Here is an 18,928-nt window from a genome sequence, read left to right on the forward strand (position 1 = left end):
ACACTGCTTGTTCTACCAGAGGCTGGCTTTGTTGGAGTATGTGGGAAGTCATAGTTTTGGTATTCTGAAATATGGAAATCTCCAAGCAAAAGGTGAAGAAGACGAAGAAAGAGTTAAGAAGAAAAGAATATGGAGACCCAGGGCCCAATAAAAATTAAAATTAGCCAACATGGGATTTTTACTATTGCTTCGTGTTCCACACTTTGAAACTCTGATAAAGGCATTCATTTTAAGAAAAAGAAAGGTGGGAAGTATGGAATCTACCTTCCACGATGGGCATTATAACTCATAAATGAAATCATGTGGATACATCAAAAATTAAGTCAGCAAATGAAATAATGTGAAATAATTAAAACAATGACCTATCACTAGTAGTCATAAATGAGAAAATGTATTTTTATAATGCTTAGTTTATCTAGAGAGCATGATGAAGAAATAATGCAAAGAGGAAGTAGCAAGCCATTAGTGATTCTAAACCCAATTAAAATTTAATTATAGTTAATCATTTTCTCCCAATTGTGTACGTTGCATTGCTTATAGCTACAGGGATCTCAATTCATGTATAAGATAGCCCTTGGAAATGATAGCATATTGTGTACATATTATCATATCCATTTCTGAATAGAGTGCGTGTGACAAGCTGTTACTAAGAAATTAACGAACTAGTGATATGGGTGGAGTTGGTATCACCAAACGATATCACCCTAAAATATGTATTAGGACTGAGCAAGAAGCTTGCTTTACCCCTGTTGAAAACAAGGTTGTGAATTCAAATGAAAACACTCAAGACATAGCTTTGTTCCCTAGAAGTGGGGGGCGGGGGGGTTAGGGGATATTTGTAAATTTGGATTGTGTGTCTCTTGTATGTGTTAAATGGAAGTGTAATTTCACTTCTTTAATTATTCAAATGAAAACACTCAAGACATGGCTTTGTTCCCTAGAAGTGGGGGGGGGGGGGGGTTAGGGGATATTTGGATTGTGTGTCTCTTGTATGTGTTAAATGGAAGTGTAATTTCACTTCTTTAATTATTCTTTTCTAAAAGCTCTCATTTACCCAATAACAGTGCTGGAAAGGAGGAGGGGTGGAGACAGGAAATACTGGGAGGGAGGGGGGATAAGTGAGGCTACCTTGAGGGGGTTGAAATGGATGTTGACACCAAGTGGAGATTAATTGTTGGATGCAAAACTCATGATCTGCTCTGTAAATATTCGCCTAAATTGTAAAATAAGAGTTTTTCTAAAATAGGAAAAAATATATTTCCTATTAAAAATCAGTGAAAGTGTGTACTTAAGTCATGCTTTAAAAAAGGCAGACTTTGTAACTAGCCAAAGAAAAATTGTTGTAACTAAAAATTTGTAAATAACACCCTATTGTCAGTTTAATACAAATGTGTAATGTGCTTGAAATACTCTTTAAATCCACATTTTGTCTTATCTTTCTCATTTCAGTTTCACCGAACATCCAAATTATGTATTAATGAAGAAAAGTTTGTCATGACTTCTTCCAGAAATGTGAATAGGTTACAGAAAACATCTCAGATGCTGGGAGGGTGCAGGGAGGGGCGGGTGAGGAGGGGGAGGGAGGTGAGAGACAGTACTTATGGCTACACCCTTGCTACTCAGCAACTCACATTCAGGGTCGAGTTTCATCCATAGCTCAGCAAGAAAAGGCATTACATCTGTATTCCTTTGTGAAATATTTGCTTTTCTCTCTCCTAAAAAACTTTGTTGTTTTACTTCTTGTTATGTATCTTTTTCTGTCTATGAGATCCAGGATAGGCAAATCAGTAAGAATTACAGCTGGATTAATAATTTCTTAGGGGCCTGGCACGGGATTTGGGGGGAAAGGCAGAGGTAATAAGTTTGAGTACAAGAAAGGGAAACGTTCTAAAATGTATTGTGATGGAGATTGCACAGCTGTCATATGAGTGAACTTTTGAATTGTATGATATGTGCATTATAGGGCAATAAAACTGTTTGGTTTTTTTTAAGTTGTGTCTGCTACTTACCGGTACATACTTTGTTTCTTTATCTAATTCTAGCCAAAATCCACTAGGTGCCTAGCCACGTAAATGAAGAGAAGAGCGATGTTGGCGGGGAGGGTGGCTTTCTCAAGCTTTGGGAAAAGTGGTTACTTTAGCGGCTCTCTTCACTGTCTAGTGCCGCTGTAATAGAAACACGGCCCAGGATGGTTTGAGCAAAAAAACATAAAATGCTCTCTCAGTTAGAAGCCTGAATTCAGGATGCCAGTTGAAGGGCAGTGGCTCTGGAGAAAGGTCCTTGTGTCCTTTCAGTGCCTGTGAGTTGACATCACGTGGAGATCTTCGTGGGTCTTGGCATTTCCCCCTGGATCCAGGTGGCTCGCGCGCAGGTTAGGCTCTCGTGGTCCGAGGGATGCACTCCACGCGTGGCTCCTCTTTCTTGGTGGTAACAGGTCTCTCTGATCTCTCTGCGTGTGTGTACAATCTCTTTTGTATCTGAAAAGAGATTTTTTAAAAGATACAGGTTAACCTCGCAGATTGCATTCTGCTTCATTAACGCAACTGCTACTAATCCTGCCTCTAACATTGGATAGGTTACAATTTATAGCCCATGGGATAATTACATCCCATTACAGAATGCAAGATGTCTACACATTACCGAGAATCACGACCCTATTTTGGGGGGAGACAATTCAATCCACAACAGTTTCCATCAGGTTGGACACGAACACAAGATGGCCCTGTACAAAGCAGGATAAAAAGACTGGCCTTTCCTGCGACAGCTCCACGCTCAGCTGCAGACCAAACCATCTGATGCACAGTGTTTTCATTGTTCTATAGAAGGCTATCAAGACTTTGTTCCTGATCTGGGAGCGCTGCCGCCATCTGTTAAGCCCAATAGCAGCATGCAAAGCAGACAGCCAGAACTTTCCATTCCAGAGTCACCAAAGCCAGACTTGCTCTCTGCCATGCTCACACTCCCTCCCACTCTCACCTCAGCCTCTCGCACGGCCCCACAACTCCTTGCTCTTCCTTAAGCACAAGAATTATGCTTCCACCTCAGGACCGTTCTGTGTCCTGCTTCTAATGTCCATGTCACTTTCCCTTTCACTTCCTTTAGATTTTCTCAGAAGTCCCTTTATTGGAGAGGGTGATCTGACTATTGTTTACAACAGTTATGTGTGTGTGTGTAAATATATGGAAATAGCTATGATGTTATATATATTTTATATAATTCTACCTGACCTGCCACACTCTGTGTTCTTATCCTCTTTGGTTGTTTGTTTTTTTCTCCAAACACTCGTTACTACCTGAAACAAAAGTTCTACTAGAGTTAAAGAAAAGAAAGAAAGCAAAGTAGTTGATAGGTTTTCCCTGCCAGTGCTTCCTTACTTTGCCCTTTGCGGTCTAGGAAACTCCTTTTTTACCTTGAGAAGGTAAAGCCACATTGAAAAGGCAAACAGCAGCAGAAGGGTGCCCATGGAGCTGTGCTGGGAATCCTAAAGCCAGGAAGTCATGAATGAGCCTTGGCCGCCTTGACAGCGAGGCAGGCGGGAGGAACTGACTGACTTCAGTGAATACAACTTATTCAGCTAAAAGGGATTTAAGGAAGAGGGAGTGTAGCACATTCTCTGAATAAGATTAGCTAATGACCTTCTGATGTATGTATTGTGGGAAAAGGAAACATTGCGCAATGATCACCAAAGAACCTGAGCTGACTGACCCTCAGCCCTAGAGCAGGCTACAGGAATGACCTTGCACTGTGCCCATGCAGGAAAGCAAAGAAACACTTGGCAGAGCCAATATCCTTGAATGGCTAACACTCTATTTCCCAAATGCCCTTTGGCTGTAAGAAATGTTATTAAATTTATATACCTGAAATGTAACCACTGAGGAAATCAAGATTTTTCTTGGCAGACCTTAAAATGAATGATGTCGTACCAGATACGGATGGGCCAAGGAAAGAGGACAGACAGGGAAGCAGATTCACATGCACAGAGGAAAGGAGCCGTGTGATGCTGAAGGTAGATGCATCTGTGATCAGTAAAGAGACACCAAGGACTGCCGGCAACCGCTAAAAACTAGAAAAGAGGCACAGAGTCATTCTCTCAACGCCCTCAGAAGGATGAACACTGCTGATACCTTAATTTTTGACTTCTTAATCAAGAACTGTGAAAATATTAATTTGTGGTTTTTAGGTGTCAAAGAAATAGAACTGTTCTGATAAAATAAAAGCAATAAATTTATGAAAGTTCAAAAATAGTTTCAATGGGGGTCACTTCTGATCTCCCAAAGTGACATCGAAGGCCCCACAGTGGGGCAGCAACACAGACAAGCTTATGACGTAAAGCCAAGGACTAAAGAGAGAGATTTCTGATTGGAAGTTGCAAGACCAGCGGTCGCACAGCAAAGGCCTTAAAGTGTTTGCTCGGAAACAGCAGTGTGGCTATTACATTAGTTAACTATAGACTAAGGTGGCGTTTCCATCTTAGTCATTTGACATTTTCCTGGCTCTACTGAAGGCATTTCTGTTAGCGATCTTGTACCAAAGCTCACTCTTAATAGCATTCTGTCCATGTCTTTACTTCAGTCACACAGAAAAGCATTCTGTGTGTGTGTGTGTGTGTGTTGTGTGTGTGTGTGTGTGTTATGTACTTAATTCTGCCTACGCTTGCAAGGAAACTGCGAACACTGCGATAAGGTTGGGGCTTACATCTACGCCTAACCTTCAGCTCCAAGTCAAGCACCACAGTTTTGGGACTCTCCCACATTCCCTTCTTTGGATCAAGGATTTTATAAGCATCCTTTTCTTGGTGTTGGAGGAATCTGTTCTTCGACAGAATGGCACCGGACTGCTTACTAACGAAGCCTGTAGTCGCCTTGGCACTGTTTTTTAAGAGGTGAATGCCATGTTGCCTGTTTATCTTGCTATGGCTTTGTATTCCGTTTCTGTCATCTTAGATGGGGGCAGGGATGGGGGTCTGTGGGGAAGAAGGTCATTTTAGAAGTCAACTCAACTGTTCAAGACACTGGCTGGGGGTGTAAACGTAAGTCCATTTGGAAGATAGATCTCATGTGTACTCATAATCTCCATTCACATTACATTAGTTATACACTTCGTGAAACATTTGAATAGTGTAATAATTATTAGAATTCCAATCATGAAACTTAATGTCATTCATTCAGTTAGAAATTCACATCCACACCAGGAGCTACTATTTTTAGGGGACTCTCCCAACCAAATCCCCATGCCTTTGAATGAGATGAGTGACCATTCAGGGTTCCTGATGCTTTGTAAACCTTCACTGAAGCAGACCCCTTCCTCGTCCTCCTGCAGGGCAGCGGGTGGGCTTGAACCACCCCTTCCAGTTAGTGTTCTAGCAAGAACCACACAGCGCCGCCAGGTCTGCTCGCATCTCAGTGTAATACTTCACCTTGTCTTGGCAAGCTGCCTTGACTTGTTCCTGTCAAACTCTTTTTGCTCATCATTTCTTTCCATCATCTTAGTTCCTGTTCCTTCAAGATGTAGATTCAAAGTCTCCTCTAACGCCCACTTTATCCCTAACTTCCATGGCTTTTTCTGCACTTTTATTGCATTTATTGCACGTGTCACATAATTCAACAGTTCAACCCTGTTAGGAAGACCTGTGCAAGTACAACAAGGAATTTTAGACCATTTTCTTCTTTCCCGTTCTCATTGCTGTTGTCCCTCGACTCCCCTCCAACCTCTCCTGCTATGCTCCTACGTAATTATTAATCCAGTTCTGTAGATTTACCGACCCTGAGTTTCATATACAGAAAATCATACAAAACCAAATCAAGAAACAAGAATCCCACCAACAGTGACAAAATAAAATGGGGAAACTTCAGTCCAAAAAAGCAGAAAATACTTTTTAAATGAAACAATTTTAAAATGGGTCAAAGGGAGATCAGATGGCAGGGTGTTACCTTTTAAACACACTACATCCACCACAATCAGTTTTACAATGTTTTCTGCTGAGAGCAAGGCTGTTCACATCCCTGGACCATGGCAGAGGGGATTTAGGGAGACTGATTCCCTGTGGGGACCTTGCAGATAAACTTTGGGTTTCAACTATCATCTATAACCTTCTACAAACTGGGTGTTCAGAACTTAAATTCTAGTACCACCCCGGTTTATTAGTTACAACCCTTGGATCACAGAGGTTGGTGTGCTTCTTCTTAGCTGACACCTCACTTAAAAGCTGACTCCTCACTAGCTGACTCCTCCCTTGTTTTAAGACAAGGCTTTAAGACCCTGGATGCGATTCTTTCCGATACCCAGGCATCATCTGATTTCTTTGCTCACTATCCATCTCTTCAGTGATCTCTACATGAGGACATGTACTGCATAGGACAAGTCATAAGAACGAATGATTTTATATTGGGGCTATGGTTAAGTGAGGAGTCCTGGTGGCATAGTGATTACTTACACACTAGGCTGCTAACTGAAAGGTCAGCAGTTTGAAATGACCAGCCACTCCATGGGAGAAAGAGAAGGCTTTCTACTCCCGTAAAGAGGTACTGCTTCAGAAACCCCCAAGGGCAGCTCCAGTCCTAGAGGACTGCTATGATTTGCAATTCACTCCATGAAAATAAGTTGGATTTTTAGGTTTTTAATGCTTAAGTGGGAGCCCAAAATCCATTCATATATTACCATTTGCTTTATTATATGTATGTTCTTGGTAACATCCCACAACTCTTCTGGTCTCTAATTATTACTATTTTTGTACTTCAAATACGTTCTTGAGATGATGTTCTGGGGACATGTTGTTGCTTTTGTTCGGTGCCATCTGACCCATAGCAACTTTATGCACAACGTAAGGAAACACAGCCTGGCCCTGCACCGTCCTCACAATTGTTCTATGCTTGGGCTCATTGCTGCACCCACTGCGTCAACACCTCTTATTGAGGGCTGTAGCCGTTACATAAACTTTTGTCAACTTGAGCAGAGGGGTGGAGTCTCGCCTGTCAATTAGGTCGCATCTTGATGACCTCATTTGGAGGCACAATGGAGATCAATAGCTCACTAGAGGCCAGACCCACTCTCTCTGCCTTCCCATTCTTGCTGGTGAGACCCTCAGAGAGCTGGAGGAGACCCGTGGTGACCCGTGCCAGTGCTGAGATGTTTCCACTGCCACTGGATCCACAAGACTTTCTCTCCACTGGCCTGCAATCTCCCTGCAGTCAGCATCTTTGCATATACTTTGTGATTCTAAAGAGGAATTTATGGACTAGTACCAGCAAATGGACTAACATCAGACTTACGGACTTGATCTGGACTGGGCTGGGATGTGTTTCTCAATATACAATTACTCTTTGATATAAAGCTCTTCCTTATACAAAAGTGACTGTCCCTGAAATTTTTTGTCTAGTCAACCCAGACAAGGGCCTTCCTCTTTTTCACCGCCCCTCTACTTTAGCAAGTATGATGTCCTTCTCCTGGGTCCGGTCTCTCCTGACAACATGCTCCAAGTCCAAGCATGATGTCCTTCTCCTGGGTCCGGTCTCTCCTGACAACATGTTCCAAGTCTGTAAGGTGAACCTTCACTATCCTTGCCTCTGAGGAGTACTCTGGCTATACTTCTTCCAACACAGAATTGTTTGGGATAGACTCAAGGTCATATTTTGGTTCCTCTTCAACTTCTTTTCAATGTCTTCAGTTTCAACCAGAACCAACATATGAACAATTAATGTTCCATTCCACAGTCAGTTCCTGGTATTGTTGTACCTGATGATGTTCAGCATCTTCCCAGTCTCTTTCCACAATGATGGCTCTTTGATTCCTGTGTATTCCATTTGGTGAGGTCCACAGGTGTAGTTACAATTTAGATTGTTGAGAAGAAGTTATTAATATTCCAAAATTCTAAAATGAAATCTCCAGTATTGTTAGATACCATAAAATGTGTTTTATTTAAGGAAATGAGGTAGTTTTGTTTTAAATTAGAACTAGTGGTTCCAGAATGACCAAAAACTTAGGACAAGCGGAGAGAGAGAAAAATAGCCGAGTTACAGTTTTCACTATTTTTGGTCAATTTTTTTAAAAAATTCTTACCAAGAGAATAGGTGGGGGAAGGATATTGATTATCTTTTGTCTTTCAAATCTCTGGGACAACTTGAATAGGTGCAAACGAAGTTGAGTGTCTATATTCTTAGATGCTAAGCCAAAGCATAGGTGAGGCAAGTCAGAAATCATGTGTTTCCTCCTCAATGTCTGTGCTCAGATAACTCAAGGGAGACTTTTGAAGACCGCCTTCCAACTAAGTGTATTATCCTCTAAGACAGAACAAAGTTTAACAGAGAATAGGTGCTATCATACACCAGCTATGGTAAAACTGAGCGTAACCTATCACAAGAGAGCCAGGGACAAGTGTTCTGCAGAATTGTAAACGGCTAGATTTAAAAGCCGGAAAGGAAACAAGCAAGAAAAGGTCGAACAAAAACAGAATTAAAAGCAAGTTCAGCAGCAATTATGTTTGTGGTATATAGAAAACTTCAAGATCTCTGGATAATTTACTGGTAATAGATCAAGTTAAATAATTGTCATAATTTAAGATTCATCTACTTTTGCTTTTAAAGATCAGCTATATCGAAAAGTATTTGGGGGAAAAAAGAAAGTCAAAAATAGTGCAATAGAGAGTTACAAAATAATGAGTGTTAACTTTTTGAAGCCCCATTTGGTTTGCTGTTGTTGTTTTGTTTTTTCATTTTTTCTTATTAATTTTATTAGGGACTCATAAAACTCTTATCACAATCCATACATACATCAATTGTATAAAGCATATTTGTGCCTTCCTCATCATTCTCAAAGAATTTGCTCTCCACTTAAGCCCCTAGCATTAGCTCCTCATTTCCCCCCTCTGTCCGGAGCCATGAGGCCCGGCCATTACTTGGAATTTATTAGCCTGAGCTCTGGGCATTCTTCTACCCCAGCCTACGTGACAGAGCACTGCAGCTGTAAAGCTTGAGCAAACAAGGTGTGATGCTCTTTAGATAAGCACCTGTGTCCTGCAACCCCTTGATTAGGTAAAAGATTGTCCTCACCTGTGCTTGATTTGCATAAACATGCCACTCAGCTCGGCTTAACTGGTTGAAGACTAAGCCATTACTGACTCTTGGGCAGGGCGCGCTCCCCTGAACTCCCAGATTGGCCTGTTGCCAAAGTAGCCTAATTTGCATGTGCGATAGATGCTTTCCTCCCTTGCTGGCCGATATAAGCTGTAACTCTTTGTTCATTAAATAAGACTTGATCAGGATACTGTCTTGTCTCCATTTTTCGTGCTTCTTGTCCCCCCAAATTCCCACTCTCTCCTCCAGGATCCATGTTGAATGTCCCGCGGGACGGGACACCCCTCCCTCCCCATACCCCTCCCTCATGAACCCTTGATAATTTATAAATTATTATTTTGTCATATCTTACACTGTCCGACATCTCTGCTTACCCCCTTTTCTGTTGTCACTCCCCCAGGGAGGAGGTTATATGTAGATCCTTGTAATCGGTTCCCCCTTTCCACCCCAACCTCCCTCCACCCTCCCGGTATTACCACTCTCATCACTGGTCCTGAAGGGATCGTCTGGCCTAGATTCTCTGTGTTTCCAGTTCCTATCTGTACCAGTGTACATCCTCTGGTCTAGCCAGATTTGTAAGGTAGAATCGGGATCATGATACTGGGGGGAGGAAACATTTGGGAACTAGAGAAAAGTTGTATGTTTTATCATTGCTACACTGCACCCTGACTGGCTCATCTCTTCCCTGCAACCCTTCCATAAGGAGATGTCCAATTGCCTACAGATGGGCTTTGGGTCTGGACTCTGCACTCCCCCTCATTCACAATGATATGATTTTTTGTTCTAATGATGCCTGATACCTGGTTCCTTCGGCAACTCATGATCACACAGGCTGGTGTGTTTCTTCCATGTGGGCTTTGTTGCTTCTGAGCTAGATGGCTACTTGTTTACCTTCAAGCCTTTAAGACCCAGACACTGTATCTTATGATAGCTGGGCACCATCAGCTTTCTTCACCACATTTGCTTATGCACCCATTTGTCTTCAGAATCGTATTGCGGAGGTGAGCACACAGTGATATGTTTATTTGTTCTTTGATGCCTGATAACTGATCCCTTTGGCACCCCGTGATCAAGCAGGCTGGTGTGTGAAGCCCCATTTGGGTGTGTGTGTGTGTGTGTGTGTGTGTGTGTGTGTGTGTGTGTACAGGTCAGCTTATAATCAATTTATTTATTATAAGAAATACTCAACAAGAGACAATGTTTTAAAGGCTCAATTAAAGGAATTTATGTGATATGATTAAAGTTTTATCTGGCTACCATTTCATTGTCTTATTTAGGAGATATTTGGGCACTTTATTTATCAATAGATAAATGAGTAAATTCAAGTTCCTACTCTTAGAATCACAACATTGTCTTTGATTATTGGGTTAATGAATTCATCTGTCCTTTGTATAGCCTGCCTTTAGGAGCCAATGGTTCCTCATTGGCTGCTACACACAAGATTTAGCACTTTGAAACCACCAGCAGCTCCATGGGCAAGGAAAAGGCTTTCTACTCCATAAAAGGTTCCGTTCTCAAAAATTTGCAGGAGCGGTTCAGCACAGTCCTCTAAGTCAGAAAGATTGCATATCAATGTGTTTGTCTCTCTCTCTCTCTCTCTCTCTCTCTCTCTCTCTCTCTCTCTCTCTCTCTCTCTCTCTCTCTTTCTTTCTCTCTTTATTTCACAACCTACCTGAAACACTAGATTTCAACCTTTGTGGCAGTTACATAATCTCCTGTCAACTTGAGTGAAGAGGTGGACTTTAGCCTATCAATCAGATCATAGCCAATGAGACCTCTGTGTGGACATGGCCATCTCCTAAGGATTCTGAGAAGTCCTGTCTCCCTCCCTAGAGGCCAAACACCCACTTCTCTCTGCTCCACATTTTGTTGGCAAGCCACACGAAGCTATGCTGATGGCAGCCAGAGCCCTTGAACTGGAGGAGCCACATGGAGAGCCACGCCAGCACGGAGAAGCTTCCACAAGACTTTTCACCCACTGGCCTATGATCTTCCTGCTTCCAACATCATTGCCTAAACTGTGTGCATCTGTAGAAGAATGTATGGACTAGTATTGGACATATGGGTTAATATCAGAGTCATAGGCTAAAATCGAACTTATGGACTTGATCTGGCCTGGACCAGGGTGTTTTCTTAATGTACAGTTACTCTCGGATATAATAAAACTCTCTCTCTTACACACATGAGAGTCTCTGAATTTGTTTCTCTAGTCAAACCAGACTAACACAACCTTTCTTTAAAGTAAGATTCCAAGATCAAACTAAGCCACATGGTTTTGAAAAATAAAACTAAGATTATATCTTTAAAATCCTTGGTCACATATTTTAAGGTATGTTTTCCATCTACTAGTGTTTAACTCTTTGAAATTTAACTATTTGAAATTTCATAAAAAGTTACAAGGATTTTTTTCTAAAAAATATTGTTTAATATGTTATAGATTACATGAAACAAGTCATCAAAACTAGAGAAGTTCCTGATTCTCTTTTGATCTAAAAGTTTGTATGTTCTTATGATTTTGCCTAATATGAAACAAAAAATTTATGATACTACTAAGACTATCTCATACATATTGCCAATTTGTTATTACTTTCACGTGTATCGCTTTTGTCTTACACACTTCCAGATTCTGTAACTAATAGATGTCCCTTAGTGAATGAATGTTAAATTATCTCTGTTTGCCTAACCCTCATGTTTTTTTTTCCTGTATTTTGTTTTCAGACTTAGTTAAATTTTTTTAAGTTTTAAAGAATTTATAGGCTCTACTTTTAAATCCATTAATTTATGAAACAATTTCCTTCTGTATTTCTATAATACATATTGGTATTGTAACGATTTATAGAAAGGTATTGCCTATCTACAAAAACATAGTTTTGATTATTGTCTGCAACGCCCTCCATATTTTATGTCTGCACATGTACAAGAAAATTTAACTTCTCAAATATTTTATATTCAGCATTTTCTCCTCCCGTGAATCTTGAAGGTTTTTTGGAAACCAAGCCTTCCTCTGGATCAGCGCTTCCCGAAGTGGGTGATGCCGCCCTCTGGAGGACAGTGCTGGAACAATCCAGGGAGGCTGACCCAAATCTTGTCCTGGGTTAGGGGCTAACATACAGACGTTTGTTGTGGACAGCGGGGCACCGAGTTATTATTTTCTAAAAAGGGAGTGTTGTGCCAAGCGAGTTTTGGAGTCTATGCTGTAGACCCACAGCCATGCCCAGCCCAGAATCAGGCCCCAACCCGTGCCTGAACTGTTCACTGTGACTCTGGTCTAAGCAAACCCACAAGTCTTCTAGAGTCAGAAGGAGGCAGTGGTGGGAGACAGGGGTGCAGCTCTGCTCAGGGCCCCCACTGTCACTCCTGCGTGTGCAGGGCACTGCGATAGACCCAAATGTCTGTAGTCAGTGACCATCGGCAGATATCCTCTTTGGGCAGCAAGAGCAGTTTGCCGTCCTCCAGCCGGCTCAAGAGGCCAGCTGTCCCCAGCATCACACCACCCCACGTGCCGTAAATGTTGACTGTGGAAACAGCCATACGGAGAATGGTCACCAGGACCACCAGCACTGGTGCCTGGCCAGCCACAGATTGGCCCTCAGCACTGAAGTGGTCACCAGCCACCGCCAGCATCATGCCCCCTGCCAGCAGCAGATTGGCCTAAGAGAGGTCCCCATTCACCCAGTGAAAATCGAAGGCAGGCTGATTACGGTGTCCAGGCTCTAGGGAGGCCATCTTCATCTGTGCCCAGGCCTGGGGCGAGCATGGCGGTGGCGGCCAAAGCTTGGAGCAAGAAGCCAGCCTCAGCCCCCTCCTCTTGCCTGGGCTGCGCGCACAGCTGTGTGCAGAGACGCCATACCAAGCACCCGGTGGGAGAGGGCTGTACCCTGACTCAGACTCGGGGTCCTGGTGGTAGGGAGTTTGAGGAGAAGCCTGGGAAGGGGATCCTCAACTTTGCAGAGAGAGCACAGATGCCGGCAGCTCTCCTGCAGAACCCCATGTCTAAGTGTGGGGTGGGGTCGGCCCTTAACTTTCCTGGGCCCTGAGGCCAGGAGGAGGGGTGGGAGCACCACAGTGGGGAAGAAGTCTCTAATTAGGCCTGAAAACCATAGGGAAGCGGTGCGGGTATGAAGGGTGCTGGGGAATGCGTTAGAGCCTGAATGGGCATTAGACAGGGGAGGTGGGTGATGAGGACAGAGTTGGGAAGAGGGATTGCAGGGGCGTGCCTCCTTCGGCCAGGCCAGTTGCAGGCTGGTTCTCTGGACCAGGCCTCTGGGGTGTCAGCTGGCCTGGCCATGCAGTTCCCTAGCTCTGGATGAAGCTACTATCAGGAGACCAGACCTACTTGGCCTTGGCTGAGTTCTCCAGGTCCTAGCTGCTGGCCTGAGAGCAAGGCCAAGGCCTATATTCAACATTTTTTAAAAGTACTTCCCCCCCACACTTTATATGGCCTTTATAAAGGACTTGGCTTAAACTGTCAAATAGGAGAATTGTTTTAATGTACTAGGATAACGTTACTGTGTCTTTTAGCATCGTTTTCACATAAAACACTTTGAGCCAGCATTCAAAGTGACTTACTGTCATGTGTCTGCATTTAGGAAAGATTACATCTATTTTCCTCAGCGGGGGGATGGGGAGATCCCAAAACATATCTTTCAGATGCCTAAAGGCAATGTTAAAAAAACTAACAAAAATCACATCTTCGTGAAGTATTGACTGGAACTATTTACTATGACATACGCATAAGGTGATTGAGTCCTTAGGGCTTTACTTGCTGAAATAGCACTTTTATGTAAATTTTTAAATTTTTAACATTGGTTACATTTTTAGCTAAAATGCTTTACAGAACGCCTAAATTTTGTCTGGTGCTCCCTGCAGGGGATGAGCAGGCTGAACATATTTGGGCCACATTTGAGATGAATTATTGCCCCAACCCTGCAAGGTGTTGCCATGTTGCTGATGCTGTAATTGTGTCTTTAGAAGTCCACTCCTCTCAAGTCAGCTGTTTCCAGCTGATGGGGAACATTGGAAGACGGGTGGATTCCATGAGCATGGGCCCATTTCCACACTTCATTTGCTGTGAAGTGAGTCCCTTGCTTGGAGATGATGCTGGGGTAGATGCTATGCAAGTAGATAAGGCTTTCTGTACGTTATGAATGCAATGGAATAGGGCAAGGTAACCTTGGATGACAACTAGGTTCACCTGGTGTGAGGCTCAGGCATGTTGACAGTTGTCGTCAAAATCAATTGATTCCTTCGGAATCCCTGGTTTCCGCGGCACAATGCAATGCATTAATGCCACCAGGTAGGCACATAGCATTCCCCTAAAGTACTTGGGGACATTGCCACCATGGTAACACCCCGGGTGTTTGCTGAGTTGTTAGGAATGAGCCGCCTTGAACTGATGTCTGGAGCTCAGTTCACTACTCCTCCTCCAGATCGTGGTTCTAGGAAGTTAGGTTTCTTCTCTGACATGCAAGACCAAAGCAAATGGATCCCAGATCAGGAACACGAATGACCAGTGTTCCTGGGTAAACAGCAAACACTTGTGAGCAAATACAGTAAGTTATCAAACATTCAATATACTTGCTCAACTCTCCTCCATCGGTTTGAAGGCTAACTAATTGTGCTCACATTTTGAATTCTTTCAGACACTCACTGAGAGAGTATGTCCATTATCTGTACAATGAGAAAATAACTTTTTCATGATGGGATTGAATAGGCCCCTCCAAAACAATTATGTTGGACTGCATATGTTCATCTAGCCTTGTTTGAAATTGGGTTTCTGTGGTAGTTACATGATTGGTTGTCAATTTGAGGCTTACAAGTGAAGGGGTGGAGTTCACCTGTCCATCAGGTCACAGCTTGATGACCTCATTTGGAGGTGCTAAGGAGATAAATAGTTTGCTGGAGGCGGACACCAGCTCACTCCGAGAAACATTTCTTACGAGAAGCCAAATGAAGCACCCCTGATGCAGCCAGAGCCTGGGAGCTGGAGGAGCCACGTGGAGACCCCTGCTGGTGCTGAGATGCTTCCACTGCCACTGGATCCACAAGACTTCCCACCCACTGGGCTGTGATCTTCCTGCATTCGGCATCATTGCATGTGTTTTGTGGGTCTGAAGAGGACTTTATAGATTGGTATCAGACATATGGGCTAATATCAGACCTATGGACTTGATCTGGACTGGCCTGGGACATTTTCTCAATATTCATCGCGCTTGTATATAAAGCTCTTTCTTTTTTCTTTTTTAATCTTTTTATTGGGGCTCATAAGGCTCTTATCACAGTCTGTATATACATCAATTGAGCAAAGCACCCTTATACATTCGTTGCACTCGTCACTCTCATAATTCACCTTCCACTTGGGTTCCTGGAATCAGCTCGGTTTCCCTTTTATTTCCCCGTCCCCCTCCCTCCCCGATCCCATCCCTGGTCCCTTGATAGTTTATAAATAATTATTATATCTTATCTTACACTCCCCGGCGTCTCCCCTCACCCGCCTCCCAATTGCCATCTCCCAGAGAGGAGGTTACACATAGATCTCCGAGATCGGTTCTCCCTTTCTACACCCCCTTCCCTCCTGGTGTCGCCACTCCCACCGCTGGTGTTGAGGGGTTCGTCTGTCCTAGATTCCCTGTGCCTCCAGATCCCCACTGCACCGCTGTACATCCTCTGGTCTAACCAGGTCCGCAAGGCAAGGTAGAATTGGGGTCATGTTGATTGGGAGGGGAGGAAGCATTCAGGAACTAGAGGAAGGTTTTGAGTTTCATTGTTGCTACACTGAACCCTGAGTGGCCCATCTCCTCCACACTACCCCTCTGGAAGGGGTGTCCAGCTGTCTACAGATGGGCATTGGGTCCCCATCATGCACTCCCCCTCTTTCACGGTGATGTGATTCTCACCACCACCCCACCTTTGATGTTGGAGACCTGGTCTCCTCTGTCCTTCATGGTCACCTATGTTGGTGTGCTGCTTCCATGTGGGCTCGGTTGCTTCTGGGCTAGATGGCCGCTTGTTTGCTTTCAAGCCTTTAAGTCCCCAGACGCTTTATCTGTCAGTAGCCGGGCACCATCAGCCTTCTTCAGCACACTTGCTTATGCACACTTTCGTCTTCAGCGATTATGTGAGGAAGGGGATCACACAATGATTGTTTTTGTTCCTTGCTGTCTGCTACAGGGTCCATTCAACACCTTGTATTTGCTTAGGCCATGTGCTTCTTCTCTGTGGGTAAAGCTCTTTCTTATACGCATATGAGTGACTCTGAATTTGTTTCCCTAGTCTACCCAGACTAACACAGTTTCTTTTTATGTAAATGAGATTTTGCTATAGTCAAGTCAGACCTAAACCTAATCATTTCTGAATGATGTTTTCTACAAAGATAAAAATATCCAGAGAGACACACAAACAGTGGGAAGACATACCAAGTGGGGACTGGTTTACAATCAGGGGGATGCAAACGAATCCTGAAAGACCCAGGAAACTAGGGGACAGGCGCACATGAATAATTGACATGACTGAGACCCTCACACACACATTTAACCTCCGGAATTGTAATACACACAAGAAAGTTCTTCATCTTGGATTCCACTCACTTGTGGTGTTTCTCATTTTGTTTTTGTTTTGACCTTGAGTGATTAAAACGGGTGCTTTCTCCCAGGATAGTTGAGGATAGTTGCTGCTTGTGACACACCCTGAGTTCTCAAGTTAGAAACTGCTCTCTCCCCTTTGAAGCCAACCTGAGAGCTGAGCCACAGAGCACAGGCCCCCACATCGGCTCAGGTCTTACACACCAAAGGACTTACAACATCAATTTCTCAGCGTGAACAGTGGCCAGAGGGGCAGTCCAGTGTCTCGCTTTACAGTCTCTGAGACAGTAGTATCAACCCTCATGATATTCACTATGAATAATCAAGGTAGAAATAGCCCAAATCAAACCAATTTCAAGAAAACAGAACTGTACTTACTTTTTGTGCACTTGAATTCGTGGGTGGAAGGTCGGGTGCCCGCTGTAAGGAAAAATTTCGAGCACAATGGAGTCATTAGTCCACCACACGGTGGAGTTTCTCTCAGTGGACCCAGGCTGGATGAATGCCAATGGAGATCTGTATTCTGTTTTAGTCACAAATTCATCCTGGAGCATTTTTTTTCTTTTGAAAATCTGAGAAAATTTCTCACAGATTGATAGAAATCCCCTTTCCAATGATAATTTTTTTATCCATTGTCATGCCATAGCACATTCTATGCTTTGAATTGGTCTTCAGTATTTCCATTAAGCCTTGACAATCTGTAAGTGTGTAAATTAATCCTACTCCAAGATTTTCTTTTTCCTGGAGCTATGGAAGCACAGAAAGAGGGCTTGAATTGTTAATAGTGGCAGGTGGTACTGAGAAACAAGAAAGGGAGAAGTACCTGAGATGCTTCGGGACACATGCATAGGGTACTAAGGATCATCCTGCCCACCGAATCACAACTGTTATTTCTGATGTGTTCTATGGGAAATGCGAGTCTGCTAGCAGTCAGAAGAGAACCACAGGTCACAGCTGAAGGGTGTTTTAAGACATCTCGGAAGAGCTAGGAATAAGGTGGGAAGCAGATAATTATGGTCCGAAGGCCAGGTCATTCCAATAGATATTTTAATGAGCTATGGCATATGCAATTGCCTAATTAGGCCACTTGAGATGTTCCTGGTTCTGGATTTGCTACCATCTTAAGTGCAAATGTTGTCCCAAAAATTAAATTCAAGAGACAGGATGAATAGTAGCAGTGTCCAGGAAATCCAGCCCAGATCAATGCCAGGAGACTTCTGAGATTCCAGCTTTGTGTTACATTCGAAGAGACCTCGCTTTCTGGAGGCGTTTCTTTCTGGATGGGAAAGTAACAAAGAAGATGCAGCTGCTGAGGTCTATGCCAGGTCAACAAAGGCAGTTTGAGATCAACATCGAGAGTCAGCATCTGCCAAGAAACTCTCTTGTATTCAGTTGTTGTGAGGCAGGACCCTTTGTAACTAAAAATGTGAAACATAATAATTTTAGAAGTATCCATCGAGGAATGAGTGGTCACCCACAGTCCTGCTGTTCACACATGACTACAGCTTACAGTTGGGGCCGGGCCCTTCTATTCATGCATACTACATAGCCCTGGGCTATTACTCTGCGGCCTCATGCTCACTCTGGTTGTGTAATCATCATATGAATATTCTTTTGTTCTACATTTAAATGCTACCTAAATAGAATTTAATGACTTCATTATATTCTATTGTATCGATGAATTATGGTGCATATCACATTTCCCAAATTCATAGTAAACTCAGCTGATTCAAAGTTTTCCTTTTGGGGACATTGCAAAGCAAGATTGTAAATTATATGCACAATTTGCCTTCACTCTTGGTTGGTTACTTATAGTCTTTTTCTAAAAGTTACATAACAGGTGAAAGAGAATAACTGCACGGCTCTTTTTGGATATTACAAAATGACGCTGCAAGACTGTTAATCAGTTAAACTTCAGAAAAGACGATACCAGATTTCTCCTTTGTTCTGTTGAAGCCTTGCCAGTACCTGATGTTTTTATTGCAAAATAAAGAAAGCAGGTGGAAAAATAATATTTAGAATGGGGAAAATTATGCTTTTCATTTCTGATTTTGAGTCTCTATAGAGGACTGACTTCTCAAAATAGCTCATGAACCATTTATTTAAACAGTTTGTATGCATGTCTATGTGTGGGTGTGAGTGCACATGTGTGATACACGATACTGGAATGTTGGCATCATCATGAGTAACACGACGAAGAGACTATTATGTGGAGACTTCTAGTCTAACCATACTCACTGTGATAACCGATGCCAATGGGTTTCTGAGACTGGAACTGTT

At 43.0% G+C, this 18,928-nt stretch overlaps 1 pseudogene; it reads right to left on the reverse strand.

The window, feature by feature from the left end:
- Window positions 1-12,419: 12,419 nt before the first annotated feature.
- LOC142451552 (transmembrane protein 276 pseudogene) lies at window positions 12,420-17,202 on the reverse strand (annotated as a pseudogene).
- Window positions 17,203-18,928: the final 1,726 nt, after the last annotated feature.

Source organism: Tenrec ecaudatus, chromosome 6 (assembly GCF_050624435.1).
Source record: "Tenrec ecaudatus isolate mTenEca1 chromosome 6, mTenEca1.hap1, whole genome shotgun sequence".
Taxonomy (NCBI): Eukaryota; Metazoa; Chordata; class Mammalia; order Afrosoricida; family Tenrecidae; genus Tenrec; species Tenrec ecaudatus.